At 37.6% G+C, this 23581-nt stretch overlaps 1 protein-coding gene across 1 annotated transcript in view; it reads right to left on the bottom strand.

The window, feature by feature from the left end:
* Positions 1-23016, bottom strand: part of ccser2a (coiled-coil serine-rich protein 2a) — a 151015-nt gene extending 127999 nt beyond the window's left edge. The window contains exon 1 of the mRNA XM_061911621.1: positions 22934-23016. The gene's annotated coding sequence lies outside the window, so the exon portion shown is untranslated. The remainder of the gene's footprint in view (positions 1-22933) is intronic.
* Between the last annotated feature and the right edge of the window lie 565 nt (positions 23017-23581).

Below are 23581 nucleotides of genomic sequence, written 5' to 3'. Positions count from 1 at the left end.
ACAAGGTGGAAACTAATGAGTTGCTATGGAAATAAGAGAAACAAGGAAGTGCAAAAGCAGGAAACAATGTCCAAAAAAACAAAACAAAACATGAACCCCATGGGCGGGACACACCAGTAAATTTCACAATTTGAACACGAAATCTATTGCAACTTTTACATTGCACAATTTGATGGATCACTTGCTTTGAAATCATTATTATTAGCATTTATTTACATTTTTAAAAGGGTTTGATTGTTTGATCATATATTTTTTGCATAATTTGCAAAATAGAAAGAAAAAATAAATTTACTGACAAAGTTACAGCACTTTATTGATACATATTATTTTCATGCTTTCAAGGGCCAAATAAAATGAAGTGGGGGGGCCACATTTGGCCCCCGGGCCTTGAGTTTGACACCTGTACTCTGTTTTTTTTTTTTTTTTACCAAAGTGCAGGTGAGATAAATACTGCAGAAAGATAATGAAGATGGACGACTTATTCATCACCTTGTGTGTAAAGATGAGACACTGGGAAAGAAAGTGCTGCCCCTAGTGTTTTGGAGTGTGCACAACACCTTTTTTTATGTGTGTGTGTGTTTACAGACTGATACAAAAATCTATTGAGGTCAACAATAGTTGAGTAGAGACGGAGGAACAATGAAGGGAGGGATCCGTGTCCTTCCCTGACGTAACCAGACACTCAACTTATCCAGAGGCACTAAATTATTCACTCCGAAGATGATCGGAGGACCCGTAATTTAAGAGCCTCTTGTCAGTTGTCCCAACGCGTGACATAAGTACAAAGCCCCAAAAAGCAGTGAAATTGTCACGTTGTGTAAATGCTAAATAAAAAGAGAATACAATGATATGCAAATCACTTATATTCAATTGAATAGACTGCAAAGACAAGATATTTCATGTTAACACTGAGAAACTTTGTTATTTTTTGCAAATATTAACTCATTTGGAATTTGAAAAACTGCCACAAGTGGCAAAAAAGACAGAGAAAGTTGAGGGATGCCCATCAAATACTTATTTGGGTGCCATCGTTGGGTATAAAAGCAGCTTCGGTGAAATGCTCACTCGTTCACAAACCAGGACGGGGCGAGGGTCGCCACTTTGTCGACAAACGCCTGAGCAAATTGTTTAAGAACAACATTTCTCGAGTAGCTATTGCGAGGAATTTAGGGATTTCGCCATCTACGCTCCGTAATATCATCATAAGGTTCGGAGAATGTGGAGAAATCACTGCACGCAAGCCATGATGTTACGCACCTTCCATCCCTCAGGCATCAAAAAGCCACATCAGTGTGTAAAGGATATCACCACATGGGCTCAAGGAACACTTCAGAAAACCACTGTCGGTAACTACAGTTGGTCGTTACGTCTGTAAGTGAAGTGAAGTGAATCATATTTATATAGCGCTTTTCTCAAGGGACTCAAAGCGATTTACATAGTGACACCCAATATCTAAGATATATTTAAACCAGTGTGGGTGGCACTGGGAGCAGGTGGGTAAAATGTCTTGCCCAAGGACACAAGGGCAGTAACTAGGATGGCACACGCAGGAATCAAACCTGCAACCCTCAAGTTGCTGGCACGGCCACTCTACCAACCGAGCTATGTCGTTGGTATAGTGCAAGTTAAAACTCTACTATGCAAAGCAAAAAGCCATTTATCAACAACACCCGGAAACGCTTTACTGGGCCCGAGCTCGTCTAAGATGGACTGATGCAAAGTGGACAAGTGTTCCGTGGTCTGACGAGTCCACATTTTAAGTTGTTTTTGGAAATTGTGGACCAAAGAGGAAAAGAACCATTCGGACTGTTCTAGGGTGAGAGTGTAAAAGTCAGCATGTGTGATGGTATGGGGGTGTATTAGTGGCCAAGGCATGGCTAACTTACACATCTGTGAAGGCACCATTAATGCTGAAAGGTACATACAGCTTTTGGAGCAACATATGTTGTTATCATGGACGCCCCTGCTTATTTCAGCAAGACAATGCCAAGCCGGGTGTTACAACAGCGTGGCTTCATAGTAAAAGAGTGCGGGTACTAGACTGGCCTGCCTGTAGTCCAGAAATTGAAAATGTGTGAAGGCAAAAAAATGAGGTGGGAGACTGTTGAACAACTTAAGCTGTACTTCAAGCAAGAATGGGAAAGAATTCCACTTCAAAAATGTGTCTCCTCAGTTCCCAAACCTGCACTGAGTGTTGTTAAAAGGAAAGGCCATGTAACACACTGGTAATAATGCCTTTTTTGCAATGTGTTGCTGCCATTACATTCTAACTTCATGATTATTTGCACACAAAAAATGATCTTTCTCATTTTAAACTTGAAATATCTTGTCTTTGCAGTCTATTCAATTGAATATAAGTTGAAAAGGATTTCTTGTATTCTCTTTTTATTTACTATTCACACAACGTGACAACTTCACTGCTTTTGGCTTTTGTAGGTTACGGCTTCTAATTAGGGACCGAATGTCCCTTTGGGACAAAGGACCCTATTGTATTTATAAGGTTTTATTATTATTATACCACCGCCTCTTTGAGCTGTAATTTGACCCCCTTAACATGCTTTAAAACTCACCAAATTTTATACACACATCAGAACTGGCGAAAATTGCCATGTATAAAAAAAAACCAAACCCCAAAACTCAAAATTGGGCTCTAGCGCCCCCTAGGAACAAACACAGACAAAACTGCTTGTAACTTCCGTTAAGAATGTCATAGAGACATGAAACAAAAGCCTCCATGTAGATCTGGCTTAGACCTACTTTTCATACATTGACCTCCATCAGCAAAAATCAACAGGATGTTGGCAAAAAAAAACTCAAAACAAAAGTTTCCTAAAAAAATTTCATTTTTGCCTTTTCGAGCTGTAATTTAACCCCCTTAAAATGCTTCAAAACTCACCAAACTCGACACACACATCAGGACTGGTGAAAATTGCGATCTAATAAAAAAACAAACCCCAAAACTCAAAATTGTGCTCTAGCGCCCCCTAGGAATAAAACACTGATAAAACTGCTCTTGGGAAGAAAACACAAACAAAACTGCTTGCAACTTCCGGTAGGAATGTCGTAGAGACATGAAACTAAAGCTTCTATGTAGGTCTGACTTAGACCTACATTTCATACATTGACCTCCATCAGCAAAAATCAACAGGATGTTGGCAAAAAAAAACTCAAAACAAAAGTTTCCTAAAAAAATTTCATTTTTGCCTTTTCGAGCTGTAATTTAACCCCCTTAAAATGCTTCAAAACTCAACAAACTCGACACACACATCAGGACTGGTGAAAATTGCGATCTAATAAAAAAACAAACCCCAAAACTCAAAATTGTGCTCTAGCGCCCCCTAGGAATAAAACACTGATAAAACTGCTCTTGGGAAGAAAACACAAACAAAACTGCTTGCAACTTCCGGTAGGAATGTCGTAGAGACATGAAACTAAAGCTTCTATGTAGGTCTGACTTAGACCTACATTTCATACATTGACCTCCATCAGCAAAAATCAACAAGAAGTTGGCAAAAACCCCTTCAAAACAAAAGTTTCCTAAAAAATGTCATTTTTGCCTTTTTGAGTTGTAATTTGACCCCCTTAAAATTCTTCAAAACTCACCAAACTGGACACACACATCAGGACTGGTGAAAATTGCGATCTAATTAAAAAAACAGACCCCAAAACTCAAAATTGTGCTCTAGCGCCCCCTAGGAATAAAACACGGAAAAAACTGCTCTTGGGAAGAAAACACAGACACAACTGCTTGTAACTTCCGGTAAAAATGTCGTAGAGACATGAAACAAAAACCTCTGTGTAGGTCTCACTTAGACCTACATTTCATTAAATAACATCCTTCAGCAAAAATCCAGAGTTGTCAATTGCCCCTTCAAAACAAAAACTTTGTAAAAACCCGTCACCTTTTTTCAAACATTATCTCCTCTGAGCGCGTTTGTTGTGTCGGCTTCAAACTCGCACAGGAAAGAGATTGAACCATTCTGATTAAAAGTTGCCGAAATAGTTTTTGTAACTGCTCCGGTTTTGATTTTACGAACCTTCAAAGAACTGCTGCGCTGCTGCCGTCTCAAGATGGCCACTTAAAAGCAGGAAGCACCAGCGTGACCACACAATGCAGAGAAGGTAGGTACTGTGCAGGTAAAGATACGTTGACTGGGTGAAAGAAGGAGGCACCAGTTTGACCCCAGGATACAGAGAAGGTAGGTAATGTGAAGGTAAATATATGTTGTCTGGGTGATGGCAGGAAGCACCAGCGTGTATGTGTGAAACAAAGAAGCACCAGTGTGACCCCAGGATGCAGGGAAGGTAGGTAATGTGAAGGTAAAGATAAGTTGAATGAGTAAAGGCAGGAAATCGCTGCTTGCAGCTTTAATTATTATTGTTTTTAGAAAGGAGGTTATGTTTTTATTGGTGCGAGTTTGTTAGATTTCAAAGTTTTGTTTTGATGGTCGTTGGTTTGCCAAAAACTCCACAGCCGCCGGTACATTTGGTGGCAAAATCCGCCCATAAAATGTAAACGGAGGACTTGCGCCTTCCGCCCGAATGCGGCTGAGCTAGGCTCCAGCGAACCCCCGCCACCCCAAAAGGGACACGCGGTGGAAAATGGATGGATGAATGGAGAACGGGGTGGTCCAGCCATTTTTCCAGAGCTCCCACCATCCTTAATCCTTACCCTCCTCATCGTTGGAGAGCTGTCTTCAGTCTGCATGTTCACACCCGCGTGTCTGACTTACCACCGCCTCACCCCCACACCCTGTCACAGTCTGCATGTCCGACTTACCACCCCCTCACCCCCACACCCTGTCACAGTCTGCATGTCTGACTTACCGCCGCCTCACCCCCACACCCTGTCACAGTCAAGCCGGCGGTGAGAACGTTTATTACCCAGGCTGCACAGATTGAAGGCGTACCCTTCACAAGGGTGAACTCAACGATGGCGTTTTCGGTTTATGTTAGTCTGGCTTGCCATCGTCTTGCTGAAATAAGCAGGGGCGTCCATGATAACAACATATGTTGCTCCAAAAGCTGTATGTACCTTTCAGCATTAATGGTGCCTTCACAGATGTGTAAGTTACCCATGCCTTGGCCACTAATACACCCCCATACCATCACACATGCTGTCTTTTTACACTTTCCCCCTAGAACAGTCCCCATGGTTCTTTTCCTTTTTGGTCCACAGTTTCCAAAAACAATGTGAAATGTGGACTCGTCAGACCACGGAACACTTTTCCACTTTGCATTGGTGCATCTTAGACGATCTCGGGGCCAAGCGAAGCCGACGGCGTTTCTGGGTGTTGTTGATAAATGGCTTTGGCCTTGCATAGTAGAGTTTTAACTTTCACTTACATATGTAGCGACCAACTGTAGTTACTGGCAGTGGTTTTCTGACGTTTCTGAGCCCATGTGGTGATATCATTTACACACTGATGTCGGTTTTTAATAAAGTACCGCCTGAGGTATCTAAAGTACGTAATATCATGGCTTAAGTGCAGTGATTTCTCTACATTCTCTCAACCTTTCGATGATATTATGGAGCGTTGATGGTGAAATCCCTAAATTCCTTGCTTGACAAAAGTTGTTCTTAAACAATTTGTTCAGGCATTTGTCGACAAAGTGGTGACCCTCGCCCTGTCCTTGTTTATGAATGAGTGACTATCTCCTCTTATGTCCACAGTTTCCAAAAACAATTTGAAATGTGGACTCGTCAGACCACAGAACACTTTTCCACTTTGCATCAGTCCATCTTAGACGAGCTCGGGCCCAGTAAGGCGTTTCTGGGTGTTGTTGATAAATGGCTTTGGCCTTTGCATAGTAGAGTTTTGCTTGCACGTACAGATGTAGCGACCGACTGTAGTTACTGACGGTGGTTTTCTGAAGTGTTCCTTGAGCCCATGTGGTGATATCCTTTACACACTGATGTGGATTTTTCATGCAGTAGCGCCTGAGGGATCCAAGGTGCGTAATATCATGGCTTACGTGCAGTGATTTCTCCAGATTCTCTGAACCTTTCGATGCTATTACGGAGCGTAGATGGTGAAATGTTGTTCTTCAACAATTTGCTTAGGCGTTTGTCGACAAAGTTAGACCTAGACTTCCTTTTTATTGTCATTTAAATTTGATCTTTACAGCACAGATAAGAACGAAATTTCGTTAGATAAGCTCATGGTAGTGCAGAATAAAAAAAAAATAAGGTGCATATATAATTAAATAAATATATATATATATAATATATAAATATATATAAAATAAATAAATATATATAAATATATATAAATAAATGGATTACTGTACAGATAAATATATTGCACTTTATCACATGCGTCCACGTTTATGCATGTACGTTATATTGTCTTTTTTATTCCAGCGAGTTAATCCATTTTGGTCAGGCAGCGGCTTTTTGAGATCTCCTGGATGGGAGGAAGAGGAGTCCCGATGATCTTTTCCACCATCCTCACCACGCTCTGGAGAGACTTCCAGTCTGTGGTGACCCTCGCCCCGTCTTTGTTTATGAACGAGTGAGCATTTCATGGCACCCACCTGTTCCCAATTAGCCCGTTCACCTGTGGCATGTTCCAAATAAGCGTTTGATGAGCATTCCTCAACTTTCTCACTCTTTTTTGCCACTCCTGCCAGCTTTTTTGAAACAAGTTGCAGGCGTCAAATTCCAAATGAGCTAATATTTGCAAAAAAACACAAAGTTTGTCAGTGTGAACATAAAATATCTTGTCTTTGCAGTCTATTTAATTGAATATAAGTTGAAAAGCATTTGTTGTATTCTCTTTTTATTTACCATTTATACAAGGTGACTGTCAGGACTGGGACTTTGACTGGGATTGTTTCTTCGACGCAAAGGAAAATTGGCACGAGTCAGGCGAGAATGCAAGTACATTTTTATTTATCAAACACTATAACTGGGTTTGGCGTTAAACTACATCCAGGCATGAGATGGGAGGTTGTGTGTGGGGTTAGTGAGTCCCAACTAACGTCTATAAAATGCACACAAAGAACCGTTTGCACCTTCTCTTGTGACTGGCGGGCGGTCAGCGCCATAAAGCTCAGCGGGTCCCTGGGTAATTGTAGCGTGGACAACCAACAGGACAGACTAAGTTCAACAGCCCAGTAAGGCAATTAGTCTAGGAGAAGGATCTTTGATATAAAATACCCCTTCCAACCCGCACCAGGCCAGCGTGGAAGGTGTAGGCTAATAACCAGCATGAAAAGTACGCCACTAGAGATCGTTCACTATGGCAGAAACATGCTGAGGCTTTCGTCCAACGGCTGATGATGATGATAACTAACAAAAGGAGAAACAAATGGCACGCACAATGGCGGAGAAGAAACTTGACTAATGAAAAAAACAAAAGACTAGCACAAAAGCTACAAACTATAAACATGAAACAAACACTTGCACTGTGGCATGAATAACAAAAACGTACGTGGCATGGACAGCATAATAAACAGAGTAGCATGGCATGAAGGTAGATGAGGAATATGAAGTTGCCAGCCTGACTACCTGGTAACTGTGGCTTAAATAATAGCTATGATGATTAGAAACAGGTGTGAGAACTGAGGAAAGGGGCGTGAGTTGAAGACAAGGCGGAAACTAATGAGTTGCTATGGAGATAAGGGAAACAAGGAAGTGCAAAAAGCGGGAAACAAGTGTCCAAAAAATAACCAAACATGACAAAAACGAAACAGTGACAACTTCACCGCGTTTGACTTTTGCACGTTTTAATCCATGCCGTGACTATTTTAAAACAAAAATGAATCTTCCTTTAAGGACTGGCATTAGCTCACTAGCCTCAAATGCAAATGTAGCAGTAAAGTTGTGCCCTAATTGTGACGCTTTGCTAGCATCGTGGTGATGTTTTGTTATCTCGTGGGTGCAGCGGAGATGGAACACAGCGTGAAGGTAGGAATGATAATTTATTCGTACACTAAAGAACACTATAAAACAAACTAAGAACAAAGGCACTTGCACAAAAGCCTTTAGACAAAACAAACAGAAAGCGCTAGCATGTAAGCTAGGGACATAAACAGGGCAGGACTAGCGTGGAAGCTAACAACTCTCAAAAGTAGGTTACCACAATGCTGTTGCGTGGAAGCAAATAAGAGTCCGAGAACGCAATGGCAAACAAAGTCGGGCTTAAATAGAAAGGATCATCAACAATCAGGTGTGTGTGGAAAAACAAGGCAGGTGACACAAATGGGTAACTATAGAAACGGAACAAAACAGGAAGTGCCACCAGGAACTAAGGGAGTCATATCAATCAATCAATCAATGTTTATTTATATAGCCCCAAATCACAAATGTCTCAAAGGACTGCACAAATCATTACGACTACAACATCCTCGGAAGAACCCACAAAAGGGCAAGGAAAACTCACACCCAGTGGGCAGAGAGAATTCACATCCAGTGGGACGCCAGTGACAATGCTGACTATGAGAAACCTTGGAGAGGACCTCAGATGTGGGCAACCCCCCCTCTCTAGGGGACCGAAAGCAATGGATGTCGAGCGGGTCTAACATGATACTGTGAAAGTTCAATCCATAGTGGCTCCAACACAGCCGCGAGAGTTCAGTTCAAGCGGATCCAAGACAGCAGCGAGAGTCCCATCCACAGGAAACCATCTCAAGCGGATCAGCAGCGTAGAGACGTCCCCAACCGATACAGGCGAGCGGTCCATCCTGGGTCCCGACGAGCGGTCCATCCTGGGTCTCGACTCTGGACAGCCAGTACTTCATCCATGGTAATCGGACCGGACCCCCTCCACAAGGGAGGGGGGGACATAGGAGACGAGATACAAAACAGAACCAAAACTAGAATATGACATGATCCAAGTCGTGGATCATGACACTAATGGACGTACTGTGTTAAGGGTCATGTGACCACATGTCGGTACGTCACGCCAAGTCTCGTTCGGTCTCTATCAGCACATTTATGTCCCTTCTTCCTGTCGACCGTAATTGCTTTCCCTTGATGGCGTCGTAAAACGCATGCATTCATCCAATATTAAATACGCTGCTCGGTCTTTATTAGCTGGACTCATCCTGACATTCACTGACTCCATTAAATAAGTCTGATGGCCTCATTGCAGTTAGCATCTCCCCAAGGGGGCGGGGGGGGGGGGGGGGGGCTCACGCTAATTTGTGAGGAAAAGGGATATCAGTTTAATCATGTCGACATACAGTATCACTCTGGGCTGAAGATGGATTTGTGCAGATAACGACACGCTCACTAGATGAGGCAATTCCTGAAGGAATTTGGTGCTGAAGTTGAAGTGAGATGCTGAGAGAATGTAGTATGGATGTAAGGACAGTTGGAATGTTGAAGAGCTTGAATTTCCAGGAAAACGGGAATTTGGTTTGGAAATTGGGAAAGTGTTAGTTAGAATGTCCAGGATCAATCAATCAATCAATGTTTATTTATATAGCCCTGAATCACAAATGTCTCAAAGGGCTGCACAAACCACAACACAAACCACAACGACATGCAAGGAGAACTCCCACCCAGTGGGACGCCAGTGACAATGATGACTATGAGAACCTTGGAGAGGACCACCCCCCCCCCCGATATTACGGAGATGAAAGAAGGCCGATTTTAGTAACACTTTTAATATGTGACTCAAAGGAGAGAGTTGGGTGGAAGATAATAACCAGATTCTTTACCGTGTCGCCTTGTTTAATTGTTTGGTTGTCAAATGTTTAAGTTGTATTATTAAATAGAGGTCGGTGTCTAGCAGGACCGATAATCAGCATTTCCGTTTTTTTGGCGTTGAGTTGCAAAAAGTTAGCGGACATCCATTGTTTAATTTCATTAAGACACGCCTCCAGCTGACTACAATCCGGCGTGTTGGTCAGCTTTAGGGGCATGTAGAGTTGGGTGTCATCAGCATAACAGTGAAAGCTAACATCGTATTTGCGTATGATGAGTGGAATTGTCAGGCTTGCCCCTGACAGTTTGTTTGTGTCTTTATTTCCTCTGTGTGTAGTATTTCCGGTCGGCGCTCTTATTTTGTCTGTTTCCTGTGTTTCTTCCTGGGCGCTGTTTCCCCTCAGCTGCGGCTGATTGGCACATGACCACACCTGGTGTCAATCAGCCCGCTCCTATTTTAGACCTGCTTTGTTTTGGATTATTGTCGTTGCTACCTGTCGCTCCTGTCGTGTCTATGCAGTGTTGTGGTAAGCTATATTTGGTAGCGGTTTGTAGCTTACTGTCTTTTGTTCCCTGCTTCCAAGTTTTTTATCCGCCTCGTGCGTGTTTTTGTTTGTACCCTTTTGGTTTTGTTCTTGTTTTATTATTTAAAGATTAAATCATGTTTACCTGCAAAATGCTTGCTTCCTTCTCTGCATCTTGGGGTTCGTTACCAACTAACTCTGACAGGAATGTGTTGATGTTGGAATGGTTTGAATAATTGTGCAACTTGGAGAAATGTCCCATTCATTTCAATGGGAGCTTCCTAGAAATTTGGGAATTTCATTAAAAGTGTTTTTTTTTTTTTTTTTTTTTTTTTTTTTTAATGATTAGGAGTATAAATGTCCTGAATGAGCTGAATTGGTTGGTGTTGGAATTGTTTAAATCGGTCAAGAATTGTTGAAGTAGTAACAGTTTTTTCATTGAAAAATTCCTGCAATTTTGGGAAAACCGGGATTTTTTTTTTTTCTAGTTCTTAAACCAACTTGTTTTTTTGTCCTGACTAAGAGGAATGTTTTGGAAGTGGAACGTTTTAAATGGGTTGAAAAATGTGAAAGGAGTTGTCTGACTTAAGAAGGGTGGACATAGGTTACCAAAAACCGTGAATTCCTGGAAATGTGTTGAATGTGGAATGGTTTGAATCAGTTGAAAAATGTGGGAATTGTGTTAAATGGAAAGATGTCCCATTCATTTCAATGTGAATTTCCTGGAAATTTGGGATTTTTTAAATTTTTTAGAATGATTAGGAGCATGAATGTCCTGAATGTGTTGAATTGGTTGGTGTTGGAATTGTTGAAATCGGTCAAAAAATGTTGAAGTAGTAACAGGTTTTTCATTGAAAAACGGTACTACGGAATTTCGGGTAAACCGAGAATTTTGCAAGTTTTTGAACAAATTTGTTTTTTGCTCTGAATAAGAGGAATGTTTTGACAGTGGAACAGTTCAAATGGGTTGAAAAATGTGAAAGGAGTTGTCAAACTTAAGAAGGGTGGACATAGGCCACCAAAAAACGGGAATTCCTGGAAATTTGTTGAATGTGGAAAAATGGTAGTTTGAATGTCCAGAATGAGTTGAATGTGTTGATGTTGGAATGGATTGAATTGGTTGAAAAATGTGGAAATTGTCTAACATGGAAACATGTCCCATTCATTTCAATATGAATTTCCTGGAAATGTGGGATTTGTTGTATTTTTTTAGAATGATTAAGAGCATGAATGTCCTGAATGAGCTGAATTGGTTGGTGTTGGAATTGTTTAAATCGGTCAAAAAATGTTGAAGTAGTTACAGGTTTTTCATTGAAAAACGGTACTACGGAATTTCGGGTAAACCGAGAATTTTGCAAGTTTTTGAACAAATTTGTTTTTTGCTCTGAATAAGAGGAATGTTTTGACAGTGGAACAGTTCAAATGGGTTGAAAAATGTGAAAGGAGTTGTCAAACTTAAGAAGGGTGGACATAGGCTAACAAAAAACGGGAATTCCTGGAAATTTGTTGGATGTGGAAAAATGGTAGTTTGAATGTCGAGAATGGGTTGAATGTGTTGATGTTGGAATGGTTTGAATCGGTTGAAAAATGTGGAAATTGTCCAACATGGAAAAATGTCCCATTCATTTCAATATGAATTTCAAGGAAATTTTGGATTTTTTTTTAATTTTTAGAATGATTAGGAGCATGAATGTCCTGAATGAGCTGAATTGGTTGGTGTTGGAATTGTTGAAATCGGTCAAAAAATGTTGAAGTAGCAACAGGTTTTTCATTGAAAAACGGTACTACGGAATTTTTGGGAAACAGGGAATTTTGCTAGTTTTTGAACAAATTTGTTTTTTGCTCTGAATAAGAGGAATGTTTTGACAGTGGAACAGTTAAAATGGGTTGAAAAATGTGAAAGGAGTTGTCAAACTTAAGAAGGGTGGACATAGGCTACCAAAAAACGGGAATTCCTGGAAATTTGTTGGATGTGGAAAAATGGTAGTTTAAATGTCCAGAATGAGTTGAATGTGTTGATGTTGGAATGGTTTGAATCGGTTGAAAAATGTGGAAATTGTCTAACATGGAAAAATCTCCCATTCATTTCAATGTGAATTTCCTGGAAATTTGGGATTTTTTGTATTTTTTAGAATGATTAGGAGCATGAATGTCCTGAATGAGCTGAATTGGTTGGTGTTGGAATTGTTGAAATCAGTCGAAAAATGTTGAAGTAGTAACAGGTTTTTCATTGAAAAACGGTACTACGGAATTTTTGGGAAACCGGGAATTTTGCAAGTTTTTGAACAAATTTGTTTTTTTGCTCTGAATAAGAGGAATGTTTTGACAGTGGAACGGTTCAAATGGGTTGAAAAATGTGAAAGGAGTTGTCAAACTTAAGAAGGATGGACATAGGCTACCAGAAAACGGGAATTCCTGGAAATTTGTTGGATGTGGAAAAATGGTAGTTTGAATGTGTAGAATGGGTTTGAATGTGTTGAAGGTGGAATGATTTGAATCGGTTGAAAAATGTGGAAATTGTCCAACATGGAAAAATGTTCTATTCATTTCAATATAAATTTCCTGGAAATTTGGGATTTTTTGTACTTTTTAGAATGATTAGGAGCATGAATGTCCTGAATGAGCTGAATTGGTTGGTGTTGGAATTGTTGAAATCGGTCAAAAAATGTTGAAGTAGTGACAGGTTTTTCATTGAAAAACGGTACTACGGAATTTCGGGGAAACCAGGAATTTTGCAAGTTTTTGAACAAATTTGTTTTTTGCTCTGAATAAGAGGAATGTTTTGACAGTGGAACAGTTAAAATGGGTTGAAAAATGTGAAAGGAGTTGTCAAACTTAAGAAGGGTGGACATAGGCTACCAAAAAATGGGATTCCTGGAAATTTGTTGAATGTGGAAAAATGATAGTTTGAATGTCTAAAATGGGTTTGAATGTGTTGATGTTGGAATGGTTTGAATCGGTTGAAAAATGTGGAAATTGTCTAACATGAAAAAATGTCCCATTCATTTCAATATGAATTTCCTGGAAATTTGGGATTTTTTGTATTTTTTAGAATGATTAGGAGCATGAATGTCCTGAATGAGCTGAATTGGTTGGTGTTGGAATTGTTGAAATCGGTCAAAAAATGTTGAAGTAGTAACAGGTTTTTCATTGAAAAACGGTACTACGGAATTTCGGGGAAACCGGGAATTTTGCTAGTTTTTGAACAAATTAGTTTTTTGCTCTGAATAAGAGGAATGTTTTGACAGTGGAACAGTTCAAATGGGTTGAAAAATGTGAAAGGAGTTGTCAAACTTAAGAAGGGTGGACATAGGCTACCAAAAAACGGGAATTCCTGGAAATTTGTTGAATGTGGAAAAATGGTAGTTTGAATGTCGAGAATGAGTTGAATGTGTTGATGTTGGAATGGTTTGAATCGGTTGAAAAATGTGGAAATTGTCTAACATGGAAAAATGTCCCATTCATTTCAATATGAATTTCCTGGAAATTTGGGATTTTTGGTATTTTTTAGAATGATCAGGAGCATGAATGTCCTGAATGAGCTGAATTGGTTGGTGTTGGAATTGTTGAAATCGGTCAAAAAATGTTGAAGTAGTTACAGGTTTTTCATTGAAAAACGGTACTACGGAATTTTTGGGAAACCGGGAATTTTGCTAGTTTTTGAACAAATTTGTTTTTTGCTCTGAATAAGAGGAATGTTTTGACAGTGGAACAGTTCAAATGGGTTGAAAAATGTGAAAGGAGTTGTCAAACTTAAGAAGGGTGGACATACGCTACCAAAAAACGGGAATTCCTGGAAATTTGTTGGATGTGGAAAAATTGTAGTTTGAATGTCGAGAATGGGTTGAATGTGTTGATGTTGGAATGGTTTGAATCGGTTGAAAAATGTGGAAATTGTCTAACATGGAAAAATGTCCCATTCATTTCAATATGAATTTCCTGGAAATTTGGGATTATTGGTATTTTTTAGAATGATCAGGAGCATGAATGTCCTGAATGAGCTGAATTGGTTGGTGTTGGAATTGTTGAAATCGGTCAAAAAATGTTGAAGTAGTAACAGGTTTTTCATTGAAAAACGGTACTACGGAATTTTTGGGAAACCGGGAATTTTGCTAGTTTTTGAACAAATTTGTTTTTTTGCTCTGAATAAGAGGAATGTTTTGACAGTGGAACAGTTAAAATGGGTTGAAAAATGTGAAAGGAGTTGTCAAACTTAAGAAGGGTGGACATAGGCTACCAAAAAACGGGAATTCCTGGAAATTTGTTGGATGTGGAAATATTGTAGTTTGAATGTCGAGAATGGGTTGAATGTGTTGATGTTGGAATGGTTTGAATCGGTTGAAAAATGTGGAAATTGTCCAACATGGAAAAATGTCCCATTCATTTCAATGTGAATTTCCTGGAAATTTGTGATTTTTTGTATTTTTTAGAATGATTAGGAGCATGAATGTCCTGAATGAGCTGAATTGGTTGGTGTTGGAATTGTTGAAATCGGTCAAAAAATGTTGAAGTAGTAACAGGTTTTTCATTGAAAAACGGTACTACGGAATTTTTGGGAAACCGGGAATTTTGCTAGTTTTTGAACAAATTTGTTTTTTTGCTCTGAATAAGAGGAATGTTTTGACAGTGGAACAGTTAAAATGGGTTGAAAAATGTGAAAGGAGTTGTCAAACTTAAGAAGGGTGGACATAGGCTACCAAAAAACGGGAATTCCTGGAAATTTGTTGGATGTGGAAAAATTGTAGTTTGAATGTCGAGAATGGGTTGAATGTGTTGATGTTGGAATGGTTTGAATCGGTTGAAAAATGTGGAAAATTGTCCAACATGGAAAAATGTCCCATTCATTTCAATGTGAATTTCCTGGAAATTTGTAATTTTTTGTATTTTTTAGAATGATTAGGAGCATGAATGTCCTGAATGAGCTGAATTGGTTGGTGTTGGAATTGTTTAAATCGGTCAAAAAATGTTGAAGTAGTTACAGGTTTTTCATTGAAAAACAGTACTACGGAATTTCGGGGAAACCGGGAATTTTGCTAGTTTTTGAACAAATTAGTTTTTTGCTCTGAATAAGAGGAATGTTTTGACAGTGGAACAGTTCAAATGGGTTGAAAAATGTGAAAGGAGTTGTCAAACTTAAGAAGGGTGGACATAGGCTACCAAAAAACGGGAATTCCTGGAAATGTGTTGGATGTGGAAAAATGGTAGTTTGAATGTCCAGAATGAGTTAAATGTGTTGATGTTGGAATGGTTTGAATCGGTTGAAAAATGTGGAAATTGTTTAACATGGAAAAATGTCCCATTCATTTCAATATGAATTTCCTGGAAATTTGGGATTTTTTGTATTTTTTAGAATGATTAGGAGCATGAATGTCCTGAATGAGCTGAATTGGTTGGTGTTGAAATTGTTGAAATCGGTCAAAAAATGTTGAAGTAGTAACAGGTTTTTCATTGAAAAACGGTACTACGGAATTTTTGGGAAACCGGGAATTTTGCTAGTTTTTGAACAAATTTGTTTTTTGCTCTGAATAAGAGGAATGTTTTGACAGTGGAACAGTTCAAATGGGTTGAAAAATGTGAAAGGAGTTGTCAAACTTAAGAAGGGTGGACATAGGCTACCAAAAAACGGGAATTCCTGGAAATTTGTTGAATGTGGAAAAATGGTAGTTTGAATGTCCAGAATGAGTTGAATGTGTTGATGTTGGAATGGATTGAATTGGTTGAAAAATGTGGAAATTGTCTAACATGGAAACATGTCCCATTCATTTCAATGTGAATTTCCTGGAAATTTGGGATTTTTTGTATTTTTTTAGAATGATTAAGAGCATGAATGTCCTGAATGAGCTGAATTGGTTGGTGTTGGAATTGTTTAAATCGGTCAAAAAATGTTGAAGTAGTTACAGGTTTTTCATTGAAAAACGGTACTACGGAATTTCGGGGAAACCCGGAATTTTGCTAGTTTTTGAACAAATTAGTTTTTTGCTCTGAATACGAGGAATGTTTTGACAGTGGAACAGTTAAAATGGGTTGAAAAATGTGAAAGGAGTTGTCAAACTTAAGAAGGGTGGACATAGGCTACCAAAAAACGGGAATTCCTGGAAATTTGTTGAATGTGGAAAAATGGTAGTTTGAATGTCGAGAATGGGTTGAATGTGTTGATGTTGGAATGGTTTGAATCGGTTGAAAAATGTGGAAATTGTCCAACATGGAAAAATGTCCCATTCATTTCAATATGAATTTCCTGGAAATTTGGGATTTTTTTTTTTTTTTAGAATGATTAGGAGCATGAATTTCCTGAATGAGCTGAATTGGTTGGTGTTGGAATTGTTGAAATCGGTCAAAAAATGTTGAAGTAGTAACAGGTTTTTCATTGAAAAACGGTACTACGGAATTTTTGGGAAACCGGGAATTTTGCAAGTTTTTGAACAAATTAGTTTTTTGCTCTGAATAAGAGGAATGTTTTGACAGTGGAACAGTTAAAATGGGTTGAAAAATGTGAAAGGAGTTGTCAAACTTAAGAAGGGTGGACATAGGCTACCAAAAAACGGGAATTCCTGGAAATTTGTTGGATGTGGAAAAATGGTAGTTTGAATGTCCAGAATGAGTTAAATGTGTTGATGTTGGAATGGTTTGAATCGGTTGAAAAATGTGGAAATTGTCTAACATGGAAAAATGTCCCATTCATTTCAATATGAATTTCCTGGAAATTTGGGATTTTTTGTATTTTTTAGAATGATTAGGAGCATGAATGTCCTGAATGAGCTGAATTGGTTGGTGTTGAAATTGTTGAAATCGGTCAAAAAATGTTGAAGTAGTAACAGGTTTTTCATTGAAAAACGGTCTACGGAATTTTTGGGAAACCGGGAATTTTGCTAGTTTTTGATTAAATTTGTTTTTTACTCTGAATAAGAGGAATGTTTTGACAGTGGAACAGTTAAAATGGGTTGAAAAATGTGAAAGGAGTTGTCAAACTTAAGAAGGGTGGACATAGGCTACCAAAAAACGGGAATTCCTGGAAATTTGTTGAATGTGGAAAAATGGTAGTTTGAATGTCTAGAATGAGTTAAATGTGTTGATGTTGGAATGGTTTGAATCGGTTGAAAAATGTGGAAATGGTCTAACATGGAAAAATGTCCCATTTATTTCAATGTGAATTTCCTGGAAATTTGGGATTTATTTTTTATTTTTTAGAATGATTAGGAGCATGAATGTCCTGAATTGGTTGGTGCTGGAATTGTTAAAATCGGTCAAGAAATGTTGAAGTAGTAACAGTTTTTTAATTGAAAAATGGTATTAAGGAATTTCGGGAAACCCGGGAAATTTTCAAGTTTTTAAACCAACATGTTTTTTTGCCCTGACTAAGAGGAATGAATGGTTGAAATGGGTTGAAAAATGTGAAAGAAGTCATGGCACTTATGAAAATATGGTTAGAAAAAAAATGGAATTCTTGGAAATTTGTTGAACGTGGAAAAATGGTTGTTTGTTTGAATTTCCAGGACTAATTGAATGTGTTGAAGGCGGAATAATTCAAATCGGTGTGTGAATTGCGGAAGTTTGAAAAATTGCTGATTTATTTTGATAGGGGAAAATGTCCCTAAAGACTGGGAATTCTCGGAAATGCGGGATTTTTTTTTTTTTAATAATTGTTGAAAGGGTGTGTATGTATCTATATATATGTATATATGTATATATATATATATATATATATATATATATATATATATATATATGTATATTTATATATATATATATATATATATATACATGTATATTTGTACATATACATACATATGTACAGTATGTACAAAGTATATATATATACATACATATAAGTGTATATATATGTATATATATACACAGTATATACACACAAATATACATACATACATATATGTATATACATAAATATATATGTAAATATACATGTATAGATATACACTTTGTACATACATATATATGTATTTATACAAATATACATATATATATATACAAATATATACATATATACATATGTACATACATACATATATACATATATGCATATATATGTATATATACAAATATACATAGAGATATATACTTTGTACATACACATATATGTATATATACAAATATACATATATACATATATACATACATATGTGTATATACATACATATATATGTATGTACAAATATACATATATACATACATACATACAGTATATATGTATGTATACAAATATACATATACATACATATGTATGTATATATACAAATATATACATATATACAAATATATACATATATACATATGTACATACATACATATATACATACATGCATATACATACATATATGTATACATACAAATATACATATAGATATATACTTTGTACATACACAAATATGTATATATACAAATATACATATATACAAACATACATATATATGTATGTATACAAATATACATATACATACATAAATAAATACATACACATATAAAAAAATCCATATATACTGTACATACATATATAAATACATACATACATACATATATAAATACACATATATACATATATATAAGTATATACCTACATGCATATATATATATATATATAAATATATATATATATATATATATATATATACATATCCATACATACATACATACATATATACATACACATACTGTTTATACATATACATATATATATATATACCTACATGTATATATATATATATATATATACATATATATATATATATATATATATATATACATACATTAAAAAAATTACCCATTTCTATCCAGACTTGCACTGACGCCTTCTTTCACGAGCCTACTCCTGCAGAAAGTTCTAATAAGCCGAGCTCTTGTTGCACCAGCAGAGTGAACTAACGCTGAACTTGAGTCGCTCGGTGAAGAAAAAGGACCAAAAAAAAGCAAGTAGTCAGGATTGTACTAATAATGAGTGACGGTCCCGTAGCATTCAACTCCATCCTCTTTGTCTTCTCCCCAGGGACAAGTCAGCATTTTTCTTTATGTGCATTACCGTCACGGACACACCCCCTCCTCCCCCTCCCACCCCCATCCTCCTCTTCATCTTGCTAATACAATCTCTCACCAATTCAAGATGAGATGGCCGGGCCTCACAAACTTGTCACACCTCCTTGTGGCTGCAAGGCCACACACACACACACACACACACACACACACACACACACACACGATGTACGACACCACCCACTCCAACCACACACACACGATGTACGGCACCACCCACTCCAACCTTGTCAGCCATGTCATGTGTGACAGCTGCTGACGACACTTTGCTACAAATAAAGACTCCCGTGAACCCGCTGTCAGTCTGGGAGGTGTCAGCATCACTAAGAGACATCAGCATCACTAAGAGACACCCCCCCCCACCCCCCCGGCCTTGAAAGTGATATTTAATACATGCTCCATCCTCCTGCTCTGCATTATATATCGCTCGTAAGCGCCCATCAATAATAAATGAAAAGGCTGCTTTGCTGCAATTATGACAAGTGAGAATGAACACCCGCACCCTGCAGACATACATAGCAGATAGCAGATAGCAGACATATAGACAGATTGGCAACTCCACGTATGGACATGAATTATTGAGGTGAGGGGGCGGATCAAACTAAGTATTCAGGCCAGTCGTGACGAAGGAGGGAGGACGCATAAGGACCCTGAACGCATCACCATGTGAGACGGGGGAACCAGCCAAGAAAGCGAATAATAATAATAATAATAATGGCATGAAATGATAATAACGGAATAAAATGATAATAATGGGATAAAATAGTGTAGTGCTTCTCGGTTATTTTATGTCACCCCCCCTCCCCTCATAGGACATGTTCACACTGCAAGTCAATTCCAATTTTTGGCCCAAGTGTGACATGTATCGGACTTTTTTCATGTCCGTGTGAACACTGCTTGGCTAAATCTTTCATATCTGACACACACACACACACACACACACACACACACATATATATACACATATATGTATTTATATGTGTATATATATGTACATACATATATATGCATTAATGTATATATAAACATATATACATGAATACATGTATGTATATATATATAAATACATAAATATATATATTTATTATTTATATGTGCGTATATATATAATATACATACATACATATATGTATATATACACATTTCTACATATATACGTATATGTATGTACTGTATATATACAAATATATACTGTATATTTACACACACACATATTTACTGTATATATACACACATATATATACTGTATACATATATTTATACACACACACACACATATATATATATATATATATATATATATATATATATATATATATATATACACACACATCCATCCATACTATATATATATATATATATATGTACATATATACACAAGCATATATCCATATACACAGACAGATATATACATACACACACAAACACATAAATATGTATATATATATATATATATATATATATACAGTATATATCTATATATATATATATATATATATATATATATATATATATATATATATATATATATATATATATATATATATATATATATATATATATATATATATATATATATATATATATGAATGGGTCAAATGCAGAGAATAATTTTGCCACAACTTGTGTGTGCGTGACAATCATTGATAATTTAACATTATTTATTAGGGTTAGGGTATAAATATATATATATATATATATATATATATATATATATGCATATACCCCAAAAGGGAATAAGCGGTAGAAAATGGATGGATGGATGTATATATATATATATATATATATATATATATATATATATATATATATATATATATATATATATATGTATGTATATAAATATGTATATATATATATATATATATATACATATATATATATAAATGATAAATGGGTTGTACTTGTATAGCGCTTTTCTACCTTCAAAGTACTCAAAGCGCTTTGACACTACTTCCACATTTACCCATTCACACACACATTCACACACTGATGGAGGAAGCTGCCATGCAAGGCGCCAACCAGCACCCATCAGGAGCAAGGGTGAAGTGTCTTGCTCAGGACACAACGGACGTGACGAGGTTGGTAGTAGGTGGGATTTGAACCAGGATGCTCGGGTTGCGCACGGCCACTCTCCCCATATATATATATATATATATATATATATATATATATACTTCACACACACACACACACACACATATATATATATATATATTTTTTTTTTATATTTATTTAATACATATATATATATATATTATTTTATATTAATATTCTATTTTCATCTAATTAAATTATCTGCAGGGATTCATCTTTATTTTATTTTTTTCCGTCTTTAGGTATATAATAGTCTAAAATTTCTTCATAGCCCATTTTTCTTGTACAGTATTTGACAATAATAGCGTCAAGCAGTGTTTCTTCACCATAGAACCAGAGCACATTGTTGGTGGCGAGCGCATCCGAAAATATCTTTTACTCATCTGTGGTCCATGCAGTTGTATTACACTTTTCCACCACTTGGGGCAGTCATGACAATCTCAAACAAACAGAAGAAGTCTACTCTACTGTTGGTTTTAAAAATGCATTTTTTCTTTAAAAATTTTTTAATTTTTATTTACAGGAAAAAAACAAATGCAAATTTTACCGTAAAATTCTGGCAACTAATCTGCCTTTTTTTTTTTTTTTTAACCATAAAAACAGCAGTACTCTGTTTCCATTTACAGTAATATACACTACATTCTGAGGTAATTTTATTTTAACTTACCATATTTATTTTACATTTTACTTTTGAAAAAAAATCTACAATAAAATGCATTAAAAAATGCTGTAAAAATAGTATTCGCTGTTAGAAGCGGCCCTCTGGGGCCAAACATAAGTGCCATGTGGCCCTCAGTGAAAACCCCCTGGACACCTCTGCTCTAGAATATATTTAGAAGCTTTGAACGTTGGTCAGTGTCAGAATAATTGTACATAAGTTATCACACTACTTGTTTGCTTGCAGTTCAGGTGGCCCTGGTTACTATCCACGTGTGCCCACAAAGCTGTCCTTGTTCTTATCAAGCAAAGGCAGACAGCTTGTAAATCTCCACCGTGTGCCATAGAATGCGCCTCGCCATAGAAGTGTCTGTATTTCAGATCTGGACGACCACAGGAGGGACCGTATCAGGACCCGAAGTCTCCAAAAAGATAAGACGGACGAGCAGAGAGGGGGCGAACCCGACACCGCTACAAGCACATTTTGTTTTGACTGGGCTGACTGCATAATGTGACCCCTCCCCTTAGAAATAGCTATGTAATCACGGAATAACCAAATAAACATGGAAGCGCTGGAACTTTTTCCTCAGAGTACAAGGGTGCAATTCCACGCTTTCTCCTCATGAGCTAAATTGAATCCTGCCTTCCTTGCTTCTTGTCCTGTTTAAAAGATAGTCCGGTGTCCTGAACCTGACAGTCAGTATCTCCACCGCCAGTGAAGGTGTGACTAACTGGCTTGGAATATATAATTTTCTCAAAGAGTCAACAAAAAAGATCTCAGACATATTGCATCCACGCCAGGTTAATAAATCATCCTCCAATCTTCTAAAAGCTCCCTCCTCCTATCTGCCGCCGACAGACCGCCGGCTCTCAGAACTTCTTAGTGGCCGCACGGGGCCGACAAACGGAGACCCGTCCAGAGAGGACCACTTTGAAGGCGCTCCATCACAGCACTCACCTGCTCTGGGAGCTTCCACTTGAAAGGCAGAGTGGAGGAAGGCAGACATTATTCCCCTCAAGGATGGGGGTGGGGGTCCTCCCGAGTGGATTACCTGCCACCATAGGGGCGGGGTCACACAATCTCCTTTTATCCTGGTGACACTGATTAAAAAGGCGAGGGGGGAAGCTCACCTTTTGTGTGCGTATGAAGAACCACTTGACATTTATGGTATGGAGACCACTTCTCTGAGAGACCTCCTGTTCCCCGGCCTGCAGCTAAGGACAGAAATTGTACAAAAGTGAAACACGGTGACACGACTCTAACAATCAGTCCATTCTAGTTCCACTAATAAATATGTCTCAATTACTATTCGTACCTGGGTATTCAGTACTTTTATTGCCACCGACCGTATTCTGTCTATTATTCACCTAAAATCAAATAGTGCTGTGTTTTGACTCAAACACTTGGCGAGAAAACAAGCCAACTAGGGTTGTACGGTATACCAGTACGAATATAGTACCACGACACTAATTCCATACTATACCGCCGCTAAAAAGCGCCGCTTTTTTTTAACAAGCAGCGTTGTCACGTGGTGACATTGCTGGTTTTAAGAGCAGGGGAGCATGTTGGGCAGCGCGCACACACCGAGTACTTACAAGCAGACGG

This window comes from Nerophis ophidion, linkage group LG09 (genome assembly GCF_033978795.1).
Source record: "Nerophis ophidion isolate RoL-2023_Sa linkage group LG09, RoL_Noph_v1.0, whole genome shotgun sequence".
Lineage (NCBI taxonomy): Eukaryota > Metazoa > Chordata > Actinopteri > Syngnathiformes > Syngnathidae > Nerophis > Nerophis ophidion.
This window is presented reverse-complemented; position numbering and strand designations above follow the sequence as displayed.